Source organism: Lutjanus erythropterus, chromosome 17, assembly GCF_056507025.1.
Source record: "Lutjanus erythropterus isolate fLutEry1 chromosome 17, fLutEry1.hap2, whole genome shotgun sequence".
Lineage (NCBI taxonomy): Eukaryota > Metazoa > Chordata > Actinopteri > Lutjaniformes > Lutjanidae > Lutjanus > Lutjanus erythropterus.
Window position 1 is genome coordinate 35436302 of NC_139333.1, and position 19321 is coordinate 35455622.

Below are 19321 nucleotides of genomic sequence, written 5' to 3' on the forward strand. Positions count from 1 at the left end.
ATTTTATCTCATTTATTTAATTTGTGGACAAACAGTAACATAAAAATGTCAGTCTGTTTTTGCTTTATGAGCGTTTTATTAGATGGCGCCAGTAGAGAGATGACAGGAGGCGAGGCAGAGAGACGTAACAAAGGCCCCATTCAGACTGAAAATCGGGGATGTTGCAGATCGTGGTCAGCATCTTGACCCCAGAGCTATTTCTTGACAAACATTTTATCCATTTGCACAGATTTAATTTCTGGTCTGTGTTCAGGCATGAGGGAACAGTATCAAACCTGGCAACCTCACTGTGACGACGAAGTGTTCAGAATGCTGCACACAGTCGCTGCATCTGACTGTCCAACAAGGAACAGTTCCAGTTTACGCTAAGCAAAATTAAGCTAAGCTAAACAATTGTGTTTCACCGAACGTTATCTTATTTCATTACCTCTTTACAACTTTTAAGTCATTTTAAGCATTTTAAATTTTTAAATGAATGAATTAGAGTAACTTAATAGAAAACAATCAAACGGAGTATGATTTTATCTGGTGCCCCGTGCATCACAAATTGATCATTGTGTTAACTCACCAACATCTGACATGTTCAGAAATGTTCAGACTACACTGCTTTTTCTAAGACAAAATTGCAAGGCTGTGCAGAAATCATGGGGTTTGGCTGAATTTGAATTAACTGTTGCGATCGCAACTTCCTGGATGGACTGAAAAGGTGGCTCAGTTGCATGTTGCTTGTTGTATATTAACAAGCTATCGTGTGCAACACCTGTACAGATGTGTTCAAAGACAACTGCTAACTTTTCTGCAGAAATGAAGTTCTCATTCTTTTCCTCCACATTTCTGATGAATATATTACTAAAATGCAAAAATAAGATGGCAGTATTTAGACAAATTTTACTAATTTCCATGCAAGTCAGCTTCAACACCACTGGAGTGATCTGACTGATGTGTCTCTTCCATGTCATTGGTCAGGTCATGACTTCCTGGAATAAGAGAAACTGAATAAACAACAAGTGAGATGATCTGGCACACAACTGGCACCGGAATATTTGTTGGGTTGCCATGGAGCTGTGACGCTGACCTGTCTCATTCCTCAGAGATCTGAGAGCGTCAGTTTACTCTGCTGACGGTGAGGAGACCAGGGAAGGTAGGGAGAGACAAAGACAGGAGGGAAGGAATGAAGGCCTGGAGGAAGGAGTGGAGAATGAGAGGAGGTGAAAGAGAGACAAAGAGAAAAAGAAAAGGAAGGAAGAAAAAGAAAGTTTGTGCTGTGCTCCAGTGCAACAACAGGCCCAGTGACTCATCCCTCTCTCCCCCCTCAGGGACTTGCGGCATGCCATCACTTTATATAGCAATCTCTCTCTCTCTCTCTCTCTCTCTCTCTCTCTCCCTGGTCCCATGTCTGTGATTAAAGAGGACGAGTGGAAAACTGGAGGAGAGCAGGGAGTTCTCTCCCCAGAGTTTAATGCTTGTGTGACCATCACACTCATTCCCATGGCACTCACATGAGAAATGTACTCTCACACACAGACACACACACACACACACACACACACACACACACACACACACACACACACACGCACACACACACACACACACACACACGCGCATGCACACACACACACTGGTTAGTGTGATGTATGCCTACATGTACACATCCATCACCCAAGGGAGCCAGTGTGACAGGGTGGGCTTTGGTCTCAGATTGATATGAGCTGCATGATACTGGCTTTAGTTAGAAAACAGTATCAACTGTCTCTTCTGCTGTATGAAGGTTAAGATATCATTTCACTTACAGAAGCAGAATTGATGCATCACTCATGTATGACCCGCTGGAAGTGTGTGTGTCAACCTCTGAGCAGTGGTCGTGTAGCCCTGAGACAATAACAGTGCACAGGGTGTGTGAGGGTGGGACTATGTAAAAATGTAGCTACCAGGTGCCAGATCGTAAGCATGTATCTTTGAGGAGCCGTTGAGCCGGGAAGAATCCCAACTTTGAATGCTATGTAACTAACCCTAACCGTAACCCACAAATATTCAATCTGCCTTCAAAGCCAAACTATTTTACTATCTTTTATTTTACACCCAAATTAGCTCATACATGCACGTTTTTTAAAAGAGAAAACTGGCTAAATATAGGCGATATATTCTCAGATGTATCATGTGTGACGTCACAAACGTGCTGGAAAACAGCATTAGCAAACATTAGAAAATAGTTACTTTTTCATATCTTTTAGTGCAGCTTCCCTTCAAATTCATAAATTACCAACACAGTCAACAGGCCTTCATCATGCATCATGCAAGAAAAGGGGCAAAATTAGCAGGATTCTGCAAGTTTCATTTTGAGACCTTCAGAAGACCTTTTTAAGACTATTATAAATGTAGTTTAAGACCTATTTCATGTCCATATTGGAAAAAAAAAAATATGATTTTATTTAACTGTTGTTCAGCTACCATGTGTAAAATCCAGAGTTTTTAATGTTGGTGCATATTCAAATGCTGTCTCTTACTGGAGCTGCAGACTTTGCTTTGAAGAACAAGAGAATAAACCTGAGGACCCTCAGTTTTTCTTGATTGAATATGTAAGTTAAATAACACACATATTGAGATCTTGGCACCTAGCAAAAAAGCTTAAAGGTACAATAAAAACATTTTGTGAAAAGTGGCATCTTCAAATTGCTTCTTTTGTCCTACAAACAGTCCAAACCCCAAAGACTTTTGATTTACTGTCACGAGTGATAAAGAAAAGCAGCAAATCCTCACATCTGAGAGGCTGCAACCAACAAATGTTTGACATTTTGTCAAAACTGTGCTCTAATCAACACTAAAGGCTGTGTCACAGACAGGCAAGAGACCTCAGTGTGTTGAGGGGAGGGCAGCAGCACTGAATTGTTGTATTAATGCTCTCATCTTTTATAGGGCATGTCTCATGTCATGCAGAATCACGTATCATCAGGACACTAGACAGGAGGGCGCTATATGACAGACGCAACAATGTCAATGACACAAAAGCTGTTAGGACTTTATCCAAGGCTCGAGATATGTGTGTATCAGACAGGCTGGCACTGCTAACACAAAACATGAAACACTTTAATCTGAAAGAGCCTCTCATCCACGTCAGGCATAATTATACACCAGGCACTTATGAAAGTTATTAAAAAGTTTTCTTCTCTCATTAATTCTCTGACAACAATATCAGGTGATGGCAGGGGGCTTTGTCTGGCAGCTTTACTTTTTTCTGACTTCTCATGTGATGTAATACCTTAAAACTGAAGCTTGTAATTTGAGTGTTTTCTTGTACAAGGTTCGGAAGGCTTCAGATTTGTTATTTTCAACAGGCTTCAATTGAACATTGATTGTGTTGAGGTGTACTCAAGCCAGACCTTGCTGAAGCTGCATGTATACCCATACTAAATGAAAGTAACATTAAGAGAAAGTATTTTTATTTATTAGTTGTATAAGTCACTGGTGGGTTAACCCACACACCACATCCCAACTGGGTGTGCTCTGAAACATTCTGACTGGGTTTGCATTCATTTTTATTGGTTCCATGTTGGTTTTCTTTATTGTTAAAGAACAATCAAGATTTCCCAATCCTGCCAAAATCATATTTATGGCCTAATATTGTGATTATTGGATTTTAGACACCCTAATTCACCCTGATTATAGTGCGTCCACCCAGAGGTAATGTTTCCATCACTGCCTGTTGTTGTTTGATCATCAACTGATTGAGATATAAAATCATTCTTGCTGTGCCTCACACAGTACACTCCATTTCAGCAGGATTCCGCCTCATAAAATGCCTGGTGAGCTTTTGTTGTGTGTAGCCACTTGTTTTTGAAGTGGCTTTACAGTGTGCTGCTGTGTAATTAATTCTTAGAAGTGGAATATTTCCTTTGTGCATCCAAGAAAAGCTCTTTTATATAAAATTTGGAGGTGCACCAGGGCCTTTGGATGCTTGATTTCCCTTTTTTTCTTTTTGCTTGCATGCTTTTTGGAGCTCATGTAGCATGAGAAATTAAGTGGATGAGTTAAGTGAGTTCAGGTTCAAAGAAAGGAGAAAGGAGTTTTCAATAATGTTACATTGTATGTTTGATGTAGCTACATTTCCATGACAACTTGGCAAACTCCACATCATGTGATATAATCAAAATAATTTATTCAATTGAAGTGAGTTGTTTTTTATGATCCAGAAACTCCAGAAAAAGAAACTGGATGTCCTCATTTGCTTCTGTGAGTGCCTCTGTTCCTCTTTACATCAGCAGTTATATCATGAGGATTCCCCGTTTTCCTGGATTTACTGGAAAATCCCCTCATTGTGTGCGTGTGTGTGTTTGTGTGTGTGTGTGTGTAATGGAATGTACACTCATACGGCATGGCACAGAATGCGTGTTGCTCATGCAGGTACAGTACAGACACACACACACGTCTTTTCCACAGCAGCAGGGGAGTTCTCGGTGGTTTGAGTTTGAACAGGAAAACAGAAACAGAGAAGGGTGTGTGTGTGTTACAGTGGGATTCCTCTCTCTCTCTCTCTGATGAGTGGTTGCAGTGTGGGCTGAGAGTGGAAAGCTTCCATGGTGTGTTTCTTGTCTCCCACACACACTCACACACAGGCGCAGTTAAAGTGCAGATTTGCACACATACAAAGACTGCACAATCACACACATTCACATGATTAAGTACATCAACGCACGCTCACACACACAACTGCAGCGGTAGTGGGTGTGCTCTCTGACTCGTCTGTTTTCTCATGAAACGTCTTTTTCCTTTCATCTGGAAACATTATAGTTCCAGTCAGCCTCACCACTGTTACCATGGAGACACAAGTACAACTAAATGTTTTTGACTGCAAGTGGAGGCAGTAAAACTGAGAATGGTTCGTTCTGGGATGATTTTTTATTTTTGGACTTTCTACAAAACAGTTACCACAAACTACACTGTAACACAGTGACATAAAGCACACAAGCACAAATTTCACTTAAGAAAAAATACACAATAAACAGGAAACTAAAAAAGAAGGAGGGGGTATTGCATCACCAACATTCTTTGGTGCCAGTTCTATAGAAGCTCATGGGAGATGCATGGAGAAGCACAGTAAAACCCAACATATTGATGTTGCATAACTTTTGATACAGTGAAAGAACATTAAAAACAAAATGTGCACATTTGTTCATTTGCTGTTCGTCCTCAAATAATAATAACTTTATTTGTATAGCACTTTTCATACAAAAGGAATTGTAGCACAAAGTGCTTTACAATCATAGCTAAGAGAATACCCCCCCACCCCCAACCCCGCCCACACACCCACACACAGGATCACACAAACCCATACAATCAGCACTCATGTTACATCATGATAATGAGGAAATTAGATAGAAATTAGATGAGGAAACACAGGAGATAAATTTAAAATATTAAAACAATAAAAGTATAAATAATAAAAACAAGAATAAATAAATACATAAGATAAAAGAATATAAAATATTTGACAATTATTAAATGGAATAGAATGAATAAAATACCTAAAAAAAAAAAAAAAAAAAAAAAAAAAAAAAAAAAAAAAAAAAAAAAAAAAAAAAATTGATAAAATTAGAAATTTAATTAAAAGCCAGACTAAAAAGGTGGGTCTTAAGTTTGCCTTTAAAAATATCAATATTACATGTTGCCCTCAGATCTTCAGGCAGGCTATTCCATAAACGGGGGGCATAGTAATAAAAAGATGCCTCACCGTATGTTTTAGTTTTAACTTTTGGCACTGTTAAAAGGCCACTTCCAGAAGACCTGAGGGCTCTGCTGGGTTCATAGGGTAAAAGCAAGTTAGATAAATAAGAAGGGGCAAGACCGTTAAGAGCTTTATAAACCAATAAAAGAATTTTAAAATCAATTCTAAAACGTACAGGAAGCCAATGCAGAGACTTTAAAATTGGTGTAATGTGAGCTCTCTTTCTGGTCTTTGTCAGCATCCGAGCGGCTGAGTTTTGAAGTAATTGTAGTTGTAAAATATTCTTTTTAGGGAGACCAGAAAGAAGAGCATTGCAGTAATCAATCCTGCAAGTAATAAAAGCATGAATAAGTGTCTCTGCATTGGCTTGAGAGAGAAACTGTCTTATTTTGGCGATGTTCTTTAAATGATAAAATGCCTTTCTTGTGACATCCTTTATATGAGCCTCAAAATTCAGTTCTGCATCAAATATTACACCAAGATTTTTGACTTGCTGACACGGGCTAACAGAGAGGGCCTGTAGCTTGCTAGCCAGTTTCTCTCTCTGGTCCCCTGTACCAATAACTAAAACCTGAGTTTTGTCCTGGTTGAGCTGAAGAAAGTTCTCTGCCATCCAGGACTTAATGTCTGAAATACATTTAAAAAGGACATCAAGTGGTCCTGTGTCATCAGGAGACACGGCGATGTAAAGTTGTGTGTCATCTGCATAGCTGTGAAAGTTGATACCGTGCCTCCTGATGACATTTCCAAGTGGTAGCATGTAGAGGTTAAAAAGAGTTGGACCTAAAATTGACCCCTGGGGAACACCACATTTCATTTGATAAAAACTAGATGTGTGTTCACCCATGCTGACAAAGAATTTCCTGTCTGTGAGATATGATTTGAACCAGTTAAAAACAGTGCCAGAGATGCCAATTAAATTATGGAGTCTGTTTAAAAGAATGGTATGATCTACTGTGTCAAATGCTGCACTCAGATCTAAAAGCACTAAGACAGACGGCATTTTTGTGTCCATGTTTGACCTGATGTCATTGACAATTTTCACTAATGCTGTCTCTGTGCTGTGATATTTTCTAAAACCAGATTGATATATTTCAGCAGCGTTTGTCGAGGTCATAAAATCATTTAACTGGTTAAAAACAAGTTTTTCTAAAATCTTACTTAAAAATGGCAAATTGGAAACAGGTCGATAGTTCTCTGGTAGTGATGTGTCCAAATTGTTCCTCTTCAAGAGTGGCTTAACTACTGCTGTCTTAAAAGCAGTGGGGAAAACGCCAGTCTGAAGTGAATGATTTGTGATGGTCAGCAGATCGTTTCTTAAAAAGCTATAAACGTCTTTAAAAAATGATGTTGGAATGGGGTCTAAAAGGCAGGTTGCTGAACTTAACTGGGAGATAACTTTCTCAAGCATTTCAGCGTCCACCAGGACAAACCTCTCCAGTGTTTCCTCATTTAAAGGTGAACATTTTGAAACATTAAAATGTGTAGACTGACAATGTAAAATATTAGATCTAATAGTATCTATTTTGCTTCTGAAGTGGGCTGCAAGATCTTCACATGAAAAGTCTGGTTCAAGACTTCGGTTAAAAACAGGGTTAATTAAATGGTCAATGGTTGAAAAAAGGACTCTTGGATTTTTGTGGTTGTTACTGATTAATTTTGAAAAATGTTCTCTTCTTGCATTTTTAACTGCTTTGTTGTAGATAGTCAGCTGTTCCTGAAACATTTGAAAATGAATTGTTAGTTTGTTTTTCCGCCATTTTCTTTCAGCTATTCTGCAATTTCTCTTCAGTTTTATTATGTTACTGTTTCTCCAGGGAGGTTTTGATTTTGTTTTAATCTTTCTAAGATTTACTGGTGCAACTATGTCCAGTGCTGACTTGAGTTTACTGTTAAAATTATCAACAATAAAATCACAAGAAGAAGGTAGAATCTCTGGAGGAATATCACGTAAAATATCAATAAAACTTGCAGCCACGTCAGATGTCAGATAGCGTTTCCTTACAGTATGTTCTGGAATTTCTTGTTGCTTAAAACTGTTCACTTTAAAAAAGACACAGAAATGATCTGATAGGCCTACATCCACAACAGAGGAAACCTGTACCGACAGGCCATAGGTTATGACCAGGTCTAATACATGTCCTCTGTTGTGGGTGGGCTGTGTAACATGTTGCATGAAATTCATACAGTTAATTAGGTTTAAAAAATCTAGACTAAAGGAGTCTGATTTATTGTCCACATGTATATTAAGATCACCTAAAATAATAATCCTGTTATATTTAGCATGGATAATTGAAAGGAGTTCTGAGAATTCAGTGATAAAAGAGGTACATCGTTTGGGTGGTCTGTATATTGTCAGACATAGTGTGGGAGGGCTGCTAAAAAGAAAAGAGTGATATTCAAAAGACATGTATTCACCAAATAAAAAGTTTTTAAAACCATGTGCTGCTAAAAGGATTGTGGCTGTCCCCCCTCCTCTTCTACCATTTCTAATAGAATATGAAAAGTCGTACTGGGGGGGTGAGGCTTCAATGAGGGTTGCAGGTCCATCAGTGCCGAGCCACGTTTCAGTTAAAAACATACAATCAAGATTGTTCTCTAAAATCAGGTCATTTATAAGGAAGGTCTTATTTGAAAGAGATCTCACATTTAAAAGTGCCATGTTTAGTGACCTCTGTGATGTTTGGGGAGGAACAGCAGGGGGGTCACGTATGTTTAGAAATTTCAAGTTATTGAGATTAGGGCCTGAGGATATTTCTTTGTCGTGGTATTTTAAATGTTCTCTGGTGGTAATAATAACAGGGATAGATGAATTGTTAGAGAAGTCTGAGGGTCCCAGTCCCGTAATGCAGCTCTCATCGTTAAAAGTGGAACTAAAATAATAGTGACTTGGACCCGGGGGACATCAATCACTGATGGGCTGGTCAGCAGGTGTGGGCTTGTAGCAGGGAGAGGTGGATGATGTGTGTGCGTGCTTGATACCGTATGCCAGATTGGCGGACAACAGACGGCTGCCGGATCTGTTCAGGTGCAGTCCATCTGCCCCGAAAAGGTGCCTCCTCTCCCAGAATGCATCAAAGTTGTTTATGAAGCCCATCTTGTGGTATCTACAGGCAGTGGACAGCCAGGTGTTCAGGCTGAGCAGCCTGCTGAAACTGCCGATTCCTCGGCCACAGGTGGGGGTGGGGCCAGAGATAAAAACTCCTGACTGAAACTGTTTGACCACGTTGAAAAGGTGAATGAAGTCCCGCTTCAGGAGTTCGGTCTGCTGTTTGGAGATATCATTTGTACCTGCATGAATAATGATTCTGTCGGCCTCCGGATAAGATCTCCTGATGTCTGGAATTTTTTCTGTTATGTCCGTAACGGTGGCACCTGGGAAAGACAGCGTGAGTGCCCCCTTCATCCACACGTTCCTCACCACGGAATCTCCAATGATGATGGTGGTTGATGGCGGCGAAGATGTAGATTTCTCCCTCGGTGAGGTATCCGAGTACGGGGGCTGGACGGGGGAGATGGCGGAGTAACGGCCCCGCGGAGCCGGAGTGAAATTCGGCATTGAGCGGCGGGGCGTGGGGCGAGAGGCTCGTCCAGGTATGTTGACCGTGGGAGATGGAGATCCGCTGGACCCGGGAGGTGGAGGAGGCTGCCGGTTCCCGGATAGTGGGGGAAAGTCATGCGGGTCGAGGATATCGTATCGGTTCTCCAACTGGATGCCATAGGCTGCAGCAGTGCGAGCGGAGAGCCTCCCCTTTTTTCCGCGCTTGCCGACAGCAACCCAGGGCTCCGGGTGTGATGGAGTTGAACTGACTGGGGCTTTTGGCTTTGCCCCTCGCCGGAGCCAGGGATCCATTGGAGCAGGATCGGACGCAGCACCCGGAGCGCAGGCCGCAGCAGAAAGAGTAGAGCCAGCGGCTGGAGCAGCAGCAGTATCAGCCGGCGGAGTGAAGCCAGCAGCCGGAGCACCAGCAGCAGCAGTCGGTGGAGTGAAGCCAGCCGCCGGAGCACCAGCAGCAGCAGTCGGTGGACTGAAGCCAGCCGCCGGAGCACCAGCAGCAGCAGTCGGTGGAATGAAGCCAGCAGCCGGAGCACCAGCAGCAGCAGTCGGTGGAATGAAGCCAGCGGACGGACCAGTAGCAGCGGGCTGAGTGGAGCTGCGGGGCCGAAAAGGCCCTGTGGCCGGAGCAGCAGGGGCGTCAGGCAAGTACGGAGCAGTGGCCTCCAGTTCCTCACTGTTGACTGAGCCTTGTGTGGGGCCGAAGAGGATAGTATCCAAGTGTCTCTCAGCTTCTTGGATTTTATACAGCGTGGATATCCTCTGCTCCAACTCAGCGACCTTTTTGCCGAGGTCGACACAGCTCTTGCAGCCGAATGGCGAGGTAAGTGGGGCCATGGCTACTTAGCTTGTGTGTACAGCTTGATCCTCTGTTAGTTTGAGATCAAAGTGCCCGATTGCTAAAAGCCTTACACCGATTTATAAATATAATTAAAAGCGTTCAGGGCATTAAAAGTGTAACGTGAGATATGGCTGAAACTACACATAAAAGTTAGTTTATGATAGAACCGTTCAGCAGAGGGACAAAACGCTGACAAAACGCCGACGCATGCGCGACAGTGACATGTGTATCACAAGTGGTGGTACTCCTGCTGCTTCTCAAATAACATGACATTGCATCTCCCATACGCTTCAACAGAACTGACTAGAGGCTGAATGTTCTAGTGATGTAATGACCCTTCCTTCTTTTTAGTTTCCTTGGTCTCAGACAGGATGTATACACACACTTGGCTGAGGTAACTGCTCTGGCACTGTTGTTGTTGCCATGGTTTCCCTGTGCTGGTCGATAGTCACAGTGGCTCACCACTGGCCACACCCAGGAAATCCAAATATGAAAACATGGGGTTAAATGCTCACTGAAGCTTTGCCTTCTCTGTGTTAGTAATATATCACGACACCTCTGCTTATACAGTCAGCTTATTAGAGCAAGACAAAACACTTTTTTGGCATTAAAAAATACAATGCTACAAGTACATGACTTTTCTTAAAAGTGTTTGCATTTTCATTTAAATTATTTTTATATAAATTAGACAAATATGATCGTTTTTAGCTATTTCAGCCATACTGACCACATGGAAGTTGCCACTGTTGTATTAGTACTTTTTACACAGTTGGAGAAGTATCTTGGTTGCTTAGCAACTATCATTGTCTCTGTCAATAAAAAAAAATGTGGTCCTGTTTTCCAATCTCTCGGCATTAAAATACAAGTAATTAATTAATTAGACTCAATTAAAAATAAAGTAGGGTAGACCAGCAATGGTTGTAACACTTTTTGTCTCAGTACCTACAACTAACTGAATTTTTGTTTTATAGCTGTGTTATTGTGTTATAGCTCTCAAATTTTGAAACAAAGTACTCTTACTTATTACAGAGAGCAATGTTTTCAACTTTTTTTGGTTTTATTTTGTACTCATTTCCTGTCCTCAGCTGTGTATAACAGCCAACAGCTAACAACCATCATTGATCAAGTTTTCCTCAGCACTCTTATAAAAACCAAAATACAAACACACTAGTCCCTGTCCAGACGGCTGTCACTACCTCCCAACATGCTTTCATTGGCCCAAAACAAACTCACATTGCAGGCTGCGTCTGCGTGCCCACATCTGGGAGACAGTATTTACTGTGAGTAACACAGTTTTAATGATCACTGAAGCAGTAATACTTGCCATCAAGAATTTCAGGGTGGTTTATCATTAAACTGGTAACCATTTCATTCCTAGTTTACATAATGACTAGCTATAAATTATATGCAATTTGTAGTAAATGGCTTTAAACATGCATCATGTATGACCCTTTAAACAAATGATTTGACAATTCCTAGTGGTTATACAAAAAAGACAGGCAAACAGCAACACAGGCCGCACTATCTTCTAAATGTTACTGTACTACTTTACTATATTAGGTATAGTCTTTATACGTGGAAATGGAAATAAGATTTATTCAAGCTAGAAGTAAAACAACACTGACTGAGTATAACAGTGCTGGGGCTCAGGCCTGAATGCTCTGCAGCAGCAGAGTGGTCAGTAGGACAGAAGTCACCATGCACACTCATCATGAAGAGAAACAGTGCGTTGTGCTGACAACACAGAGCATCAGCCAGCTGATCTCAGCAACTGACACACAAGCATTCAGTGATGGGCTTTTAAAGAGCTGTAGACTGTTTTATTAGCTACCTGTGATTTAAGATGGAATTAGCTTCCCTCTCTTCTCCAGATTTCTAATAAGAATCTACAATATGTGCAAGCCAGACAGACACTGACTCATTTTAGCATGAATTTCTGCCAGGTGAGTTGTTGTTTGATGCCTAACTAATTACCTGAACAATCAATAATCTGTCTTTTGGACCATCAGAAATTTGGGCTGACGGTCTGCAGTTTTAGCAGTTCCATGGTCCAATATCCAACATGGCTGCTGCCAAAAGATCTGTTATAAACTGTAGTGAATTTGTTTTAATATTATTGCAGCAGTGTGTATTTTACATGTTGAGATGAGTTAAGATAAGATAAGATAAGATAAGATAAGATAAGATAAGATAAGATAAACTTTATTTATCCCACAGCGGGGAAATTCACATTATAGTAGCTCAAAGACTACATCTTCCAGCACCGGCTTCATATTCTTCTTTATTTCCTGATGCTGCCTCCCTCATTTCGTTAACATTTCTGTTGAGGAAACAGCGGCCTTGTTTGAGCAAACTTTTTTGTAATTGTAACCGGACAGTTACCTGTTTACAGGCAGTGTGATCATTAATGTTGCATGTTCTGGTTGTGCAGAAAATCCAGCTGAGGCCAGATATCTCAGTCAGCACAGATATACCAGTGAGTGTCTAGATGTCGAGGAGTCAAAGACACAGCTCCCTGCAGATGATCAGCAACCTGAATAATGTCCAAAGCATATTTACAGGGAGATCAAAGTTACTCATGTTCCATGTAAATAACACATACTGAATTTGATCAAAACTAGAATAAGACACAAGACTGGGACACTGGCTTGGATACAGCTGGCAACCAGGCAATGTTAAGTTCCTCATCTCATTTACAAATAATTTGTTTTACATACAGGTTCCTCTGAACATACACATCATGTAAGATCAAGGCCTAGACTAGAGAATGATATCCGCTTCATATTAGTGATATTATTAACAGTGTATACAATGTGTTATACCTGTCAAAGCTGTGAGTTTCTGTGCATTGGTGCACATATGCAGGGTGGGTGGTAGGTTGTTAGAGGGAGAGTGCCAGAGTAAAAGCACAGTAAACACCTCTCAGATGAATGACTTTTCCACCAGCCATGAGTCACTGCAATCCGTCCACTGCTGACAGACTGAAAAGAAAGAAAGAAAAAAAAGAAAGAAAAAGAGAGTGTCTGCAGTCCTTCATATTAGTGCATGCAATAACTTCTGATTTGCAGGTAAAATATATATATATATATATATATATATATATATATATATATATATATATATATATATATATATATATACATATATATATATCTCAATTAAAATGTCTATGATTATTTTCAGAATATAACATCACACATTTCTTAAACACTGATAACATTAAAGTTAAATGATCCATTTTTTAAATAAGTCTTTGCAGTAAACAAACACTGAGTAGGTGAAAGAATGGGTCCAGACAGTACCACTGCAATACACAGAGATGCCCTCTTTGATAGGTTTCTCAAGGATTGAAGTCCCCTCTTGGCAATTCCTTTAAAAGCATATTTGCAGTAATATTATGGTAAAAGATCTTGAAATTTACTTTTCTTTTTGCTTCTGCTTTTAATGAGCAGAAACAGATGTCCACACTTGGTCAGTGTAGCATTATAGTCCACTGTTGGTAATATAGGAATGTATGTGTTTGTGTGTTATTACAAGGGGTGGAAGTATCTAATTACAAAAACTCAGGTTACTGTAATTAAGTTGTTTTTTTTTGGGGGGGGGGGGCTGGTACATTTATGAATATGTTTTTAAGCTTACACTTTAAGTTGTACTTAAGCATGCATTTCACTATATAATCTACTTAGTTATTTTTAAAATTAATTGAGTACTGAGTACAATTTAAATTAATATCCAAACCTTTCATCTGCATCTTTTTGGCATTTGATGCTATTTGATCGCAAACAGGCCAATGAAAACCAGGACATATGGAGGACAGTGACCACCAACCAGCCTCGTGTTCTTTTCAGTACCTGTGACAAAATAAAGACATAAAAATACAAAAAATAATAAATGATCAACCATTGAGTTGGTTCATTGAAACCTACATGTATGACACTTGTGTGGGGAGCCTCTACAATTGTTGGAACTCGTGGGAAGGTATAATGATTGGTAACATTTGCTGAAAAGTTGCAGAGATTTGCCAAAAATTGCAAGATCACGCAGATTTCATGAAGATTGGTTGAATTTGCATTGAATCATCAACATCGCAACTTCCTGGAGGGACTGATTAAACATCAACCGTTAAAAAGGCACTAATACTCTGAGTAATTTTCAAGAAGAATACTTTGTACTGTTACATAAGTATTTTTCTAGTACGAGTACTTTTACTTGTAACTGAGTAATAGTATAGTGATTTAACAGCACTTGTACTCTTTCCACCACTGGTTATTAGTGGTGAGTGTTATTAGAGTGGAATGCAGTAGTGGTTACAGAAACCCAGTGCACTGAACGCACACACAACACAGATCATACACTCAAATCAACATGAGGGCATAACAAGAGATAAAGAGCAAAGAGCCCCACCCCATATTGTGATGAAACAAATCATGAGACGACTACTCCCACTGCTGCAGGACTCTCTCTCTCTCTCTCTCTCTCTCTCTCTCTCTCTCTCTCACACACACACACACACACACACACACACACACACACACACACACACATTATGTTTCTGTGTCTTTTGCAACTAACTTCCCTCCTGACTGTTATTTTGTAATTTATGTGCAAACCAGATATGGAAATTATCTTCTTATGTATGTTTTGCAAGAGCTAAAGGCAAAATGTAGTCTCAGTGCTACACACACACTTGCACGAACACACACACCTAGTCAAAGAACCATTACATACCTCATTCGTCTATTTTCCATCACTCTGAGTGTACCTTCCTGTCTTTGACGCAGTAGCCTCATGGAAGAACAATGTCCCATTAAATTAGGAGGGTCAGGAAGTCAACACACCAAGGTGAATGCCTGAACTTCCCAATACACTCTTTCCATGTACTTTGGACACACACACATGCACGCAGCACAGAATTCCCTCCTGTGCACTGGCTTGTGTTGGATCCCTCTTATGCAAACACATTCACTTGTGACCTCCTCCACTCCTCTCTGACAGACTGGGCTTTCCCAGGCACACACTGTACACACTGTATGTCCAGCACCCTCAAAATAAGGCCACACTTCATTTTATGCTAATGGATCCAGCTATATTAACCTTTTTTCTGGGTTACACAGTGTACTGACTTCCATGAAGCCTAAAATGACTCCAGATGAGTGTGGCTAGAACTCTGTGGTCCAACATGTCCATCATGCTCTAACTTTAGCATGTCCACCTAAGTAACGCTAGTGTACTAGCTGTAGTAAAAAGTCGTCTGAGATCTGTGAAACTCTTGCAAGATTAAAAGCATTATTTTTTCATTGTGTACGTTGTACAAACTAATTATGTTTTATAATGTGACAACACTGTGGTTAAAATCTGGGTAGGTATAGAGACAGAAAACACTTGGTTAGGGTTGGGATGATTAAAAATATCACTCTTGCAAGAGCTTTTGCAGGTTCTGGGGTTCCTCTCTAGTAATGTTACCTCTAGCCAAACTTTTGTTAGACAGCACTGCATTTGCCAAACTCATTCCTGGTGGTTATATTGGGATTAATTATGTCAGGGTTAGGGGAGGAGGGTGTGGACTGGTGCAGTCTGTCTCTGGCCTGGTCTCTGAAATCTATGACAGGTTAGCTTAGTTTTATCCCAGCTCTCTTCCTGGGATTATGGTGGTCTGGCTGGGTGATTGTCTTAAGATACGCTAAATTTAATCTAATGCCTCTGCTTCCTTTTCCAATTTTCCCAGTGTTTTCTGTGATGCAGCTTTAGTCATTGAGTAACTTTCCATATTTCAGGAGTCAACATTTTAGCTGACAAAATCCACGGTGAGCTAGAAATGACAAGCCTACTTTTGTTTACTTCTCTGTGGAACAGAAGACCCACTGTTTCAAATACTACTGCATAGGGTCAGTCAGTTGGGTTTGGTAATTTGATTAAATTTGTTAGAAAATTTGTCCTGCTCGCTGACACAAATACAACTTAGTAGACCCACTATGTTATCTGATATGTGTCATGTACTGTGCTTTTGGAAAACTCCATTTTCCTTGGAAAGAAGTAATGTATGGGCACAAGGAAGAGCTGCATAAAAAAACCTTGACCTGATTAGAGCTCTTGTGACAAACTGCGAGGCCTTGTCAGGGCCTTGGACCACACACTTAAGCGATTTTCAACACTTACTGCATTGTCCTTGAGATTGAAACAAGATGTAATGAATTTGAGTGAGGCAGGTATTTTCCAGCACCCCCGCCTGTCAACACAGCTGTTCAGGAAAGCCAAGATCCCTCATCCAAGGTCAAGTTTACCCAAGATACCATAGTACAATACCATCATAAAACCGCCATCATGCAGCAACAGAACACAATAGACAGGAGCCCCCCCTCCCCCCCGGTCCCCACCCTCAACTCTCATACCTCCACCTTCCAGCCAACACTTTGATGCTATCATCTTCCTGCTGAGCAGATGGTTTTCCAAGACTCTGAAGCATCATCCCACTTGTGCTATTACTCGATTCATACGACAGCAGAGAAATATCTCCCCTTTCCACACCTTACCCCCCTCCTTCCCCCTGCTCCTTTGTTCTGGCTCGGCTGTGTTCCTGTTTTGACCATAAAGGCAGTGCAGAGGGAGAGGAAAAGACAATACGTACAACAAGTTTTGGCTCCCATGCAGACATTCAGGAGCCCAATTGGATGAGGATTTGCTGTGATGGAAAGAGGAAGACCCCCCTCCCCTCACCCCTTCTTCCATCCCTTCATTAAAAAGCCGGAGCATTGTATTTACGAGGTGACGGGGGCAGGAGAAAGGGAAAGAAAGGCTCCCTCATCTGGAATGCAAACGGGGAAGGGTGAGAAAAAGGTGGATGGGAGATAGAAGAGCCAGGGGATTGGAGGAATAGAAATGAGAGAAGGAAAAGAGTGGCACTGTGCAGGAATGCTTTATCAGGGCGGGCCGGGGTCAGGTGGAGTGTGTTTTGTGTGTGGCGTTCTGTACAGAAGGTGTAAAAACTGAGCTGAGCAAAACATTATGTAAGAAAACTAAACATCCAAAGCCAAACCAGTGGGCCCTGGAGGCTGTAAGGTTCCAACACCCAGAATGATCAAACTGCTATTCTTAGAGCCTTTTATGCAGTAGGCTACTTTGTCCTGAAGGGGGTGCCAGAGGAAAGCTCATGGGGTCAGTAAAACCAAAATGGTTCATCCTATGAGCAACTTGCATGGAAATCTTGGGTAAATTTAGAGGGCACTTAATCATGTTTTCTCCACTGTAAGGGCACTCTAGAGGCACTTTAGCATGTTGTCTGAGGACACTTTATCATGTTTTGATGTTTTGTCCACTGGAAAGACATTCTAGAGTGCATTTTACCACACTTTGCTCACTGGGAGGTCACCCTAGAGAACACTTTAATATGTTGTCTTGGACATTGGGCCACCCAAGATCATGTCTGATCTACCATAGGGGCATCCAAAAGTGCACTTTTGTTGTCTTCTAAGTCCACCGCTGTTCTGTCTATTCAATTTTGATCTAATCAGTGCCTATTATATCCCTGTTCTTAATCTTGTCTATAAAGCTATGCATTTGCTAACTATATTGTCCCTGGCCTCTGAACAAATTCTATTGATGAGGACAAAATGTTGGTGATGATTACATGGTCCCAAACCACATTAGGTCATTACTATGAATGGTCAAATCTCTTGTGGACATCCAGTTTGCAAGTTTACTGTTTTCTGTTGCCCAACTTGTGCCTGATTCGAGTAATGAATCTGATAACTTTAGACTTGAAAGCATCAGAAAAGACATGCAACTCGACTATGACATTAACACCAGTGACTTGTAACATCACTTAGTCTTGACTTTTGACCATGGGGTGCCTTAATATCCACCCCACCCCTGAAATTGTTGTCAACAAAAAACAGACAGTGTTGTATGTAAACAATACCTGTGACGTGCAAAAACAAGGACTCTGTCTCACTTTTGGTTTCCAGACTTATGGTACATACATAGCCATAGGCAGGTGAACATGAACACACAAAATCAACATACTTTCAATACTTGGATTATTGGGTTGTCTATCACAAACTACAGGGGAAATTACCACACATACATGAATATGTCTCACTGTCATACATCTCTCTCCTGCTGGGGCTGCTCATGTCTCTGTGAGCAGATAATAAAGTGTTTCTGGTTGAATTCACGATGAGGGAGAATCAGAGCATGTGTCAGCCTGCAGACCACAAAACTTCAACTCACCCTGATCCTGACGGGAACATCCTGGAGCTCTCTCCTCCCCTCTGCATCCAGCCAGTGTGTTTGAGTGCGTGTACCATGCATATCTTATTAATGTGAGCAGAGCGGTATGTGCAGCTTTGCACTCAAACTGTGATTTTGTTGTGTAACACTTCAACACTTTGCACACAGCTCCAACAGAAAACACCCCCAATCTATTTCCATGTTTCCATTTCTTTGTCTCAGAGACATTTTTCTCTGTCATGTCTCCCTGTGGTATGACATAAATGAGTGAACCCTGGAGTCTTGTTACAGACTCCACTTGGTCTTAGCCTCTGCCAAACGTAATCTGCTCACATCTCTGCTTAGGCTGGCCTCTAATGCCTCTATTGTGTAGCAAACCCAGACTGGTGAGTCATAGCCTTCACCTCAGTTACCCTGTGTGTACCCATGCACATAGAAAGGGAGAGGGAAAATGCACAAATAGAGATGCATGCATTTTATAATAGTTAATGCATTCCATTCCTTTTACCAGTACCACCATTCTAAAGACATTGTTTATGCCAGTTCACAAACCAAACCTTAAATTTAACCCTCCGTCTTAACCTGGGCCCATCTTAAAATGACTGCATTTACCTATAGATGAAGCTAAACCTAATTTTAACCATAAAGGTGCATTAATCAAATGTTTCTATTAAAGGGACAGTTCACCCCAAAATCATACACACATATTTTCCCCCTGGTCTGTAGTGCTGTTTACCCATCTGTATTTTTTGTGTTTTGGAGATATTGGCTATACAGACGTTTGCCTTCTCTCTAATATAATGGGACTAAATGGCACTTGGCTTGTAGTGTTCAAACACCAAAAAAAATGTCAGTGTCTTTTTCCATAGGACTAGTGCCATCTAGTTCCATTATACTGGAAAAAAGGTAGAAATCTCCCAAAACAAAAATCCATATCTCCAAAACTAGGCAACTCACACCAAAACAGTATAAATGG

General features: G+C 40.9%; 1 protein-coding gene across 1 annotated transcript in view; it reads left to right on the forward strand.

Annotated features, from left to right (window-relative positions):
• cavin1b (caveolae associated protein 1b) overlaps positions 1-19321 on the forward strand; it is a 41060-nt gene that overhangs the window by 19672 nt on the left and 2067 nt on the right. The gene's annotated exons all lie outside the window — the stretch shown is intronic.